The 7506-nt window shown below is 33.5% G+C and overlaps 1 non-coding gene across 1 annotated transcript; it reads right to left on the bottom strand.

The window, feature by feature from the left end:
- Positions 1-6440: 6440 nt before the first annotated feature.
- On the bottom strand, positions 6441-6547 carry LOC128035146 (small nucleolar RNA R71). The gene has a single exon (XR_008191548.1). It is a non-coding gene; the product is annotated as a small nucleolar RNA R71 (small nucleolar RNA).
- Between the last annotated feature and the right edge of the window lie 959 nt (positions 6548-7506).

The raw sequence follows: 7506 nt of genomic DNA on the forward strand, positions 1-7506 counted from the left end.
CTAGCCAACAGATTAGTATTAAAAAAACGTCTCTACACGTTCAGAATGGCTGAATGTGAGTCCATTAGAACTCATATTAGTGTGTTTGTTACCCTTCTTAATGACTTAAAGAATCTCAACGCAGAGATTAGTGATGAGGATCAAGCTATGTTGTTGTTATGCTCTTTGCCCTCTTCTTATAAAACTTGTAGGGAAACTCTGATTTATGAGAGAGACCATCTCTCGTTTGAGGACGTGAAGGGGAATCTTTGAAGTAATGATAAACCAGACAACGAGTTAGGCCCAAACAACAAATCAATCGGGCAAGTCTCAGTTCTAGTTGTAAGAGGCAGACAACAAACCAAAAAAAACAGATCGAAATAGGTCTAAAACAAGGTCCAAATCCATAAATTGTGACAAATATTGTGGTTATTGTAAAAAGGTGGCCACATTAAGATAGAATGTTGGAAACTTCAAAATAAAATCAAAAGGGATGCCAAAAATGATGAGAAATATAAGCAAAAAGCCGAAGTTGCTAATGCAAGTGTAGTCGAGGACATAGGTGTGATTTTTTATTGGTGTCAATGAGCGAAAGCTCTCATCTTATTTCCAAATGGATCTTAGATTCAGGGCTCTCCAATAACATGTGTGTCAATAGGGATTGGTTCTTCAGGTAGAGTTTCGTTGAAGGTGGAGTTATGCTGATAGGAAATAACTCTCCATGTAAAATATTTGGAATCAGAATAGTACAAATTAGGATGCACAACAAAAATATTTGGACATTGTCAAATGTTAGGTATGTTCGTGATTGAAAGAAAAAACTTATCTCATTAAGTAAATATTGGACTCTAACGCTTGCAGGATAGTCATTGTGTCAAATGGTTTAAAATTTTCTCACGGGGCTCTTGTTGATGATGAGAGGATAGAAAAATGGTAGCCTATACGTTCTACAAGGGTCAATGGTTACTGGTGGGGCTTCGATTACCAATGAAAAGCAAAAATCACCATCACGTTGTGACAAGAATCAACCTGATGTCACGATGACACGTCGTGACTCTTTTTCCACCGATTCTGATTCAACCAAACTGTGGCACATTTGACTGGGTCATATGAGTGAGAAAGGTATGATAGTCTTGTGCAATAGAGGTCTTCTCAAAGACACTAGAGTTAGTAAGTTAGGTTTCTACAAGCATTACATTTTTGGGAAACAAACCCGGGTCAATTTTTGTTCAGCAATGCATAGAACAAAAAGGACTTTAGATTAATTTCATTATGATTTATAGTGTCAATCTTCTGAGATCTGAAAGGTGGTTATAAATATTTCCTAAATTTTATTTATGGTCACTCTAGAAATGTTTGGGGTTATTTCTTCAAACAGAAAAGCAAAGTCTTTCGAATATTCAAACAATGGAAGACACTGTTAGAAAAAATAAACTGGAAAATCCGTGAAGCGGTTGAGAATGGATAATGGTTTTGAGTTTTGTTCATCAAAGTTTAATGATTTTTGCAAACGAAAAGGAATTGAAAGACATCGAACCATTGCTGGAACTCCACGACAAAATGGAGTTACAAAAAAAATGAACAAAACCTTGTTGGAAAAGGCTTAATGCATGCTTTCTAATGCAGGCTTAGGGAAGGAATTTTGGGATGAGCCGTAAACTTGACAAGTTAATTAGTAAATCAATCTCATCATTGATCATTGAACAATAAAGTTCCAGAGGAGATATGGTCAAGTAATCCTCCCAATTATTCTAATATTAGAATTTTTGGTTGTCCTGCTTATGCTAAAGTTAGTAAGGTAAAAGATTGAAACAAGGAACGTTAAATGCATTGTTCTAGGATACTCTATTGGTATAGTTCTATAAAATTTAAATCATTATGAGAAAAATATAATTTAAATCACTATCATAAAAATTTGCAAAATATGAGATTAATTGGATAAAAGTACTATAAAGGTTCTTGTATTAGAAATAAGATTGTATGTTACTCCCACTACTAAAAAATAGGTAAATTAACTTATGTACATTAGATTAAAGTGTAAAGTGGCCATTCTATATAAAAATTCATTCATTTCTACTATTAAGTGCCGACATGGCTAATGGAGAAACAAGACAATGACATGCAGTGTGCTACGTGTATATCATGACAATGTTGCAAATTTTAAAAAAAATTTAAAAATCGTAAAAAATAAAATCTTTAAAATTGTTTTAAAAACACATCTAAGATGAACCTAGACAACCATTTGTCTAGGTTCATTCAATAGTGGTTTTTCAAATAATTATTAAAAATAATAAAAATTATTTAAAACAATGTCTGTTATGAACTTGGACAAAGTTGTTCAGGCTAGAATGAATTTAGACAACAGTTTGTTCAGGTTCATTCTAGAGTAGTTTCTTAAATAATTATTAAATGATATTGTAACACCCCAAAAAATAGGGGTTAGAATTTATAAAATTAATATGAATCGAGTCCTATTATTAATGGTTAAAAGCTTAGTAAAACCCTTAGAGAATCAATGTTCAAGTCCCACTTTTTGCATTTTTCCTCTTCATTTTTCAGCAATTAAGGATGAAAACCAAGTTAATATAAGAAATAAATGTGTTAGAAAATGACCAAGAAATTGGCAATAGCCTAATGGCAAAGCATCACTTCATCCTCCTTAGAGTCCTAAGTTTTATCCATGTTAATTTTATTCCTTTTTTTATTAAAATTCAGTAGATTGGGTAATTCACCAAATCAGCCCCAAAGTTTGCTTGACCTAGCCATTTAGTCTCTTACCTAATCATAATAGGATTTTGGTTACCATTTCAAACCTAATTACAATTTCTTTTTCTCTATTCTTAAAATACGTAATTTTCTTTTATTTTCCCACTTTTCTATTTGATAAAAATCTTTATATTCTTTTGCTGGAAATTCTATATTTGAATCACAAACCCAAAATCAAACCCCGGTAAATTTGTTTTTCATGCCGATTTGACGAAACACCATCAAATCCACATCTACACGTCCCAAGATCGATAAACAATCTTCTTTCTAATTTCATAGAACCCTAGGATTCTGGAATAGCACTGTTTTTGTCAATCTTTCAAATCAATTTCGAATCTTTTTCAACTTTTTTCAAAAATCTTGTTAAAATTCAATAAACCTTGAAGGTAGATATTAATTCTTGCATCTTTTATCGATTGAAAGACCTATTATAGGTGACCCAAATTTGATTTAGATGTGAGGATTTTCGTACGAGACCCTAGAAATTAGGTGTGTGTTCTTTACGAAAAATTGAGGCAAAATCAAATCCGGCCCAGACCACACAGCTTGGGCACACGGCCATGTGCCCCTATTTATTAAATTTTATAATTGTACCTTAAATTTCATGTTTTCTATCGACTATAAATCTACAAATCTGGTGGTTCATCCACATATTTTCTGGCAATTTTTATCTGCAATTATATTGTGTATTCACAACTATCTAGTAGTGTATTAACCAACATCTTTTTGTAGTTTGTCCACAAACCGGTGTGTAGGGATGAATGAGTTTTGGGCAGCTCTTATGGTGTGTTGTGATGGGTTAGGATCTTATCTGTTAAACTGAACCTATTTGCATGTGTAAAGCATGTGTTTGGGATTATGAGTTCACTGACATGATGTGTTATGTGCATGTTTATACAATATTAAATTGTTTTGTATTTCCAATATATCGAATGTTCTATGTGAATTATGCTATAAACTATGCCTTTATATGTTATTAGTTGCTCCTATTTTCTTGTGATTAAACTCACACTAAGCTTTTATTGCTCACTCCCCCTTATTTTCCTTCTTTTCAGATAATCCATAAGGTTAGGATGCAGACTCGACATTCGGAGGGCTCGACTCGGATATTGATTTCTATATAAAAGTATTTAGACTGATTATTTTATAATTCCAGTTATTTGAAACTATATTATTATTGTGACATAGGAGTTAGTTTACAGTTTTTACTTTGGCATACATGACATTTAAATCAGTTAGGCTATTAGAATATGAATTTTTATTTAATTATGAATGAAACATGGTTTTATTAAAGTTACGTTAATATTACTTTTCCGCTACAAAATTGTAAATGTTTATTGTTAAAAGAGTAATTCGGATTTTGAACTAAGTTTTCAATGGTAAACACCATTATAACGAAGATGTTAAACTTAATTAGGTTTTTTAAAACTATTGTGTTTTTCTCAAAAGTGACTAAAGTTCCTCTAAAATAAACAAATATTTTAATTAACTATTTTTAAAACTTTGATAACTTATCAAGCTGCTTCAATAGCTAATGTAATCTCCCGAATTTGGGCTTAGCTTCTAGGCAGGTGATAACTCCTGAAAAGAGTTATATTCATGCCCTTAAACTTAGCTAATTGCCTGCACTTAAGTTATTTTAGTTGCAATTTAAGATATTGCATTGGTATTTTTAGAGCATTGCATTAAAGAGCTTGGGTTATGCTTAAGTGTTACCACATGTTGCTTTTAATTGCCCGTGGGAAGGATTTGCTTGGTGGTTGATTGGCAGGTCCGGAGTGTAGGAAAAGGAGTAAAGGATTGAAGGTTTGACATGATAAATTTTGGATAGTTTGCCAACACAAATGCTATGGTAACCTGGAAGATGTCTAGTCAACACTTAATGCTTACTATTTTTAGTCCTATCTATTCTTGTACTAGAAAATCCACCTAAAAAAGAGAGAAAGGATTATGGGTTGATGGACCAACCCTAGAAGGTCAAACCTATAAAAGCCAAAAAGGGAACCCTAGTAAAGGGGGCAATTTCCATTTGAAAAGAGGAGGAGTAGCTTTTGACAAAAAAGGAGGGAAAGACCAAGAAGAGAAGCGGTTGAAGAAGGAGGAACGACTGTATCATCTTGGCAGCTGCAAGACATTGCATTGGTGGTGTTGAAGTAGGATAGGTGAAATCTATCATATTAGAATTTCTCCTTTGATTCTTATCGCATTTCTTTAGAGATTATTTTTTAAAGATGATATTGGTTATTACATTAATCTTGAACTTTATTTACCAAGCTATGAGCTAAATCTCTTAGGCTCAGGATTACTTTGTTGAATCCTTTAATTTCTATTAATGTTTACAGTTTAAGTTGGAATTATTCTGGTTTTTTATTCAGTGGTATTTCATGCTTTATACAAGTTGTATATTGATGAATACGTAGCAAGTTATTAAAGATAGCTTAATTCCAATAGGGTTAGGTTAACTTGATAAACATTGGACAATATGAGTGAATGATAAATTATTTATTCACAGCAGCCTCTAGACATAAAGCTTTTCCTCATACGAAAGGTGGTAGACAACATTAGTGGCAATTAAACTCAAGTTTATAGACATAAAGTACCCTAGGAGAGGTAACCTAATGTTTTGCTCTCGAAAGAAGCAGACTGCTATAGAATTCTATCGAGCAGTAGAATGTTCAAGATTTTACTGTGGCATTAATAGTTAGAGAAGGTAGATGTATCAGTAATCCCAGCCGTCCTAATCAACAATGCAAATCCTTAATATTCTTATCTATAGTTGTTTTGTCGTGACATTCTTATTTCATCCACTTGTTTTGTTTCGCACATTTTATACATCATCATTCTCTCATTTTGTCATTACATTCTCACTATTAATTTTACTTAGCATTAATCAAGCCTAACTTTAATAACTTGACAAAATATACCTATCTAATACATGTGGAGACGATCTTACTCATCACTTTATTACTTGTTCGACGTGTATACTTGCATAATTCACACATATTATTCACAAGCAACATGTATTTGGTGTCGTTGCTGGGGATTGATAATTGGTGAAATTTGGTTTTGTTATTTTCTTTTGTTTCATTCATTTTATCTTATTCAACTTTATTTAATTTTTTACAGGTTTTCCATAAGTGCATGAGTGGAAGCATTCCTGCTACTGAAGAGTATCCGTTTGACCCAGAAATCAATATCAATTTACTAAGAAGAATTAGAGAGTTACTTAATATGGCTAGTGAAGGGAATGATCCTAATTTGAATGATCCATTGAATCCAAATGATCAAGATGTTAATATTCCTATTCCTTGGGTGATAGATGACCGAGATAAACCAATTAGAGAGCATGTAGTTCTAGTTTTGGATGACCTGAATCCAGGGATAGTCAGACCACACATACAAGCTTAGTATTTTGAGTTGAAATCGGTAATGTTTCAAATGTCGCAAACAGTTAGACAGTTTAGGGGGCTACCCACCGAAGATCCAAGACTACATTTAATACTTTTTCTAGAAGTCTTTGATTTGTTTCGATAATAAGGTGTTACTGAAGATACCTTTAGACTTAAATTGTTTCCATACTCCTTGAGAAATCGTGCAAGATGTGGCTTAATGCTCTATTATCGGGAATAGTGGCATCATGGAATGACCTGTGCTAGAGGTTTTTGCAACGGTATAATTCACCAAAAATGAATGCCAAGCTTAGAATTAACATCACTTAGTTTCAAAAATCAGAGTATGAAACGCTGGACGAAGCCTGGAAAAGATTTAAGGAATTACTTAGAAAATTTCCTATGCATAGTTTCAAACACTGGACTCAGATAGAGATGTTTTATAATGGGCTAAATGCATATACAAGAATGGCAGTCGATGCTTCTGCCAATGGTACTTTGTTGGATGAATCTTCTATTGAAGCATATGAGATATTGGAACAGATTGCTGACAATGATTATCAATATCCTACCATACGAGTTGGGACTAGCAGGAGAGTTGCTAGCACCATTGAGCTAGATACAATCACTTCATTGATAGCCCAGGTATCCTTTTTAGCTAATTTGATCAATACAAAGAAGGGACAAACAATAGTTTAGGAGATCAATTCACCTGAGCTATCTTGTGTTTATTGTAGTGATGACTATGTATTTGATGAATGACCATCAAACCCAGCATATGTATACTACATGGGTAATTGGAACTGAAATAAAAATCTTTATTCTAACACCTGCAATCCAGGGTGGAAACATCCAAACTTTGGTTGGAATAATCAAGATGTTGGGAATTCAAACAACGGTATTGGACAAAATGCCAGAAGAGCACCACCTGGTTCTAAATAACCCATACCGCGGCAAAATGCCCAACAAGGTCCAGCTTCAGCTTCTTCATCATTTATCGAATCTTTGCTGAAAGAATATATGGCCAAGACTGATACTGTGATTCAGAGTCAAGCTGCATCCCTTCGAGCTCTTGAGAATCACGTGGGGTAAATAGCAAATGATTTAAATTCAATCGAGACCACAAGAAGCTCTGCCCAATGATATTGAGAATTCAAGATCGAAAGAAAAATAGCATTGTAAGGTAATAACTCTCAGAAGTTTGACTCAACTGAATGAAATTGTTAAAGATGTAACTGCAGAAGAGGAAAAATGAGGTCTCAACCATGGAAAGAATTCAGAACAATCTGAACAACACACTGCGACTAAAAAGGCTAAACAGAAGACTGTTGCAACAGAATAAGATCATGTTTCCAATAAAAATGCCACAACA

The sequence above is a fragment of the Gossypium raimondii genome, chromosome 11, assembly GCF_025698545.1.
Source record: "Gossypium raimondii isolate GPD5lz chromosome 11, ASM2569854v1, whole genome shotgun sequence".
NCBI classification, from domain to species: Eukaryota; Viridiplantae; Streptophyta; class Magnoliopsida; order Malvales; family Malvaceae; genus Gossypium; species Gossypium raimondii.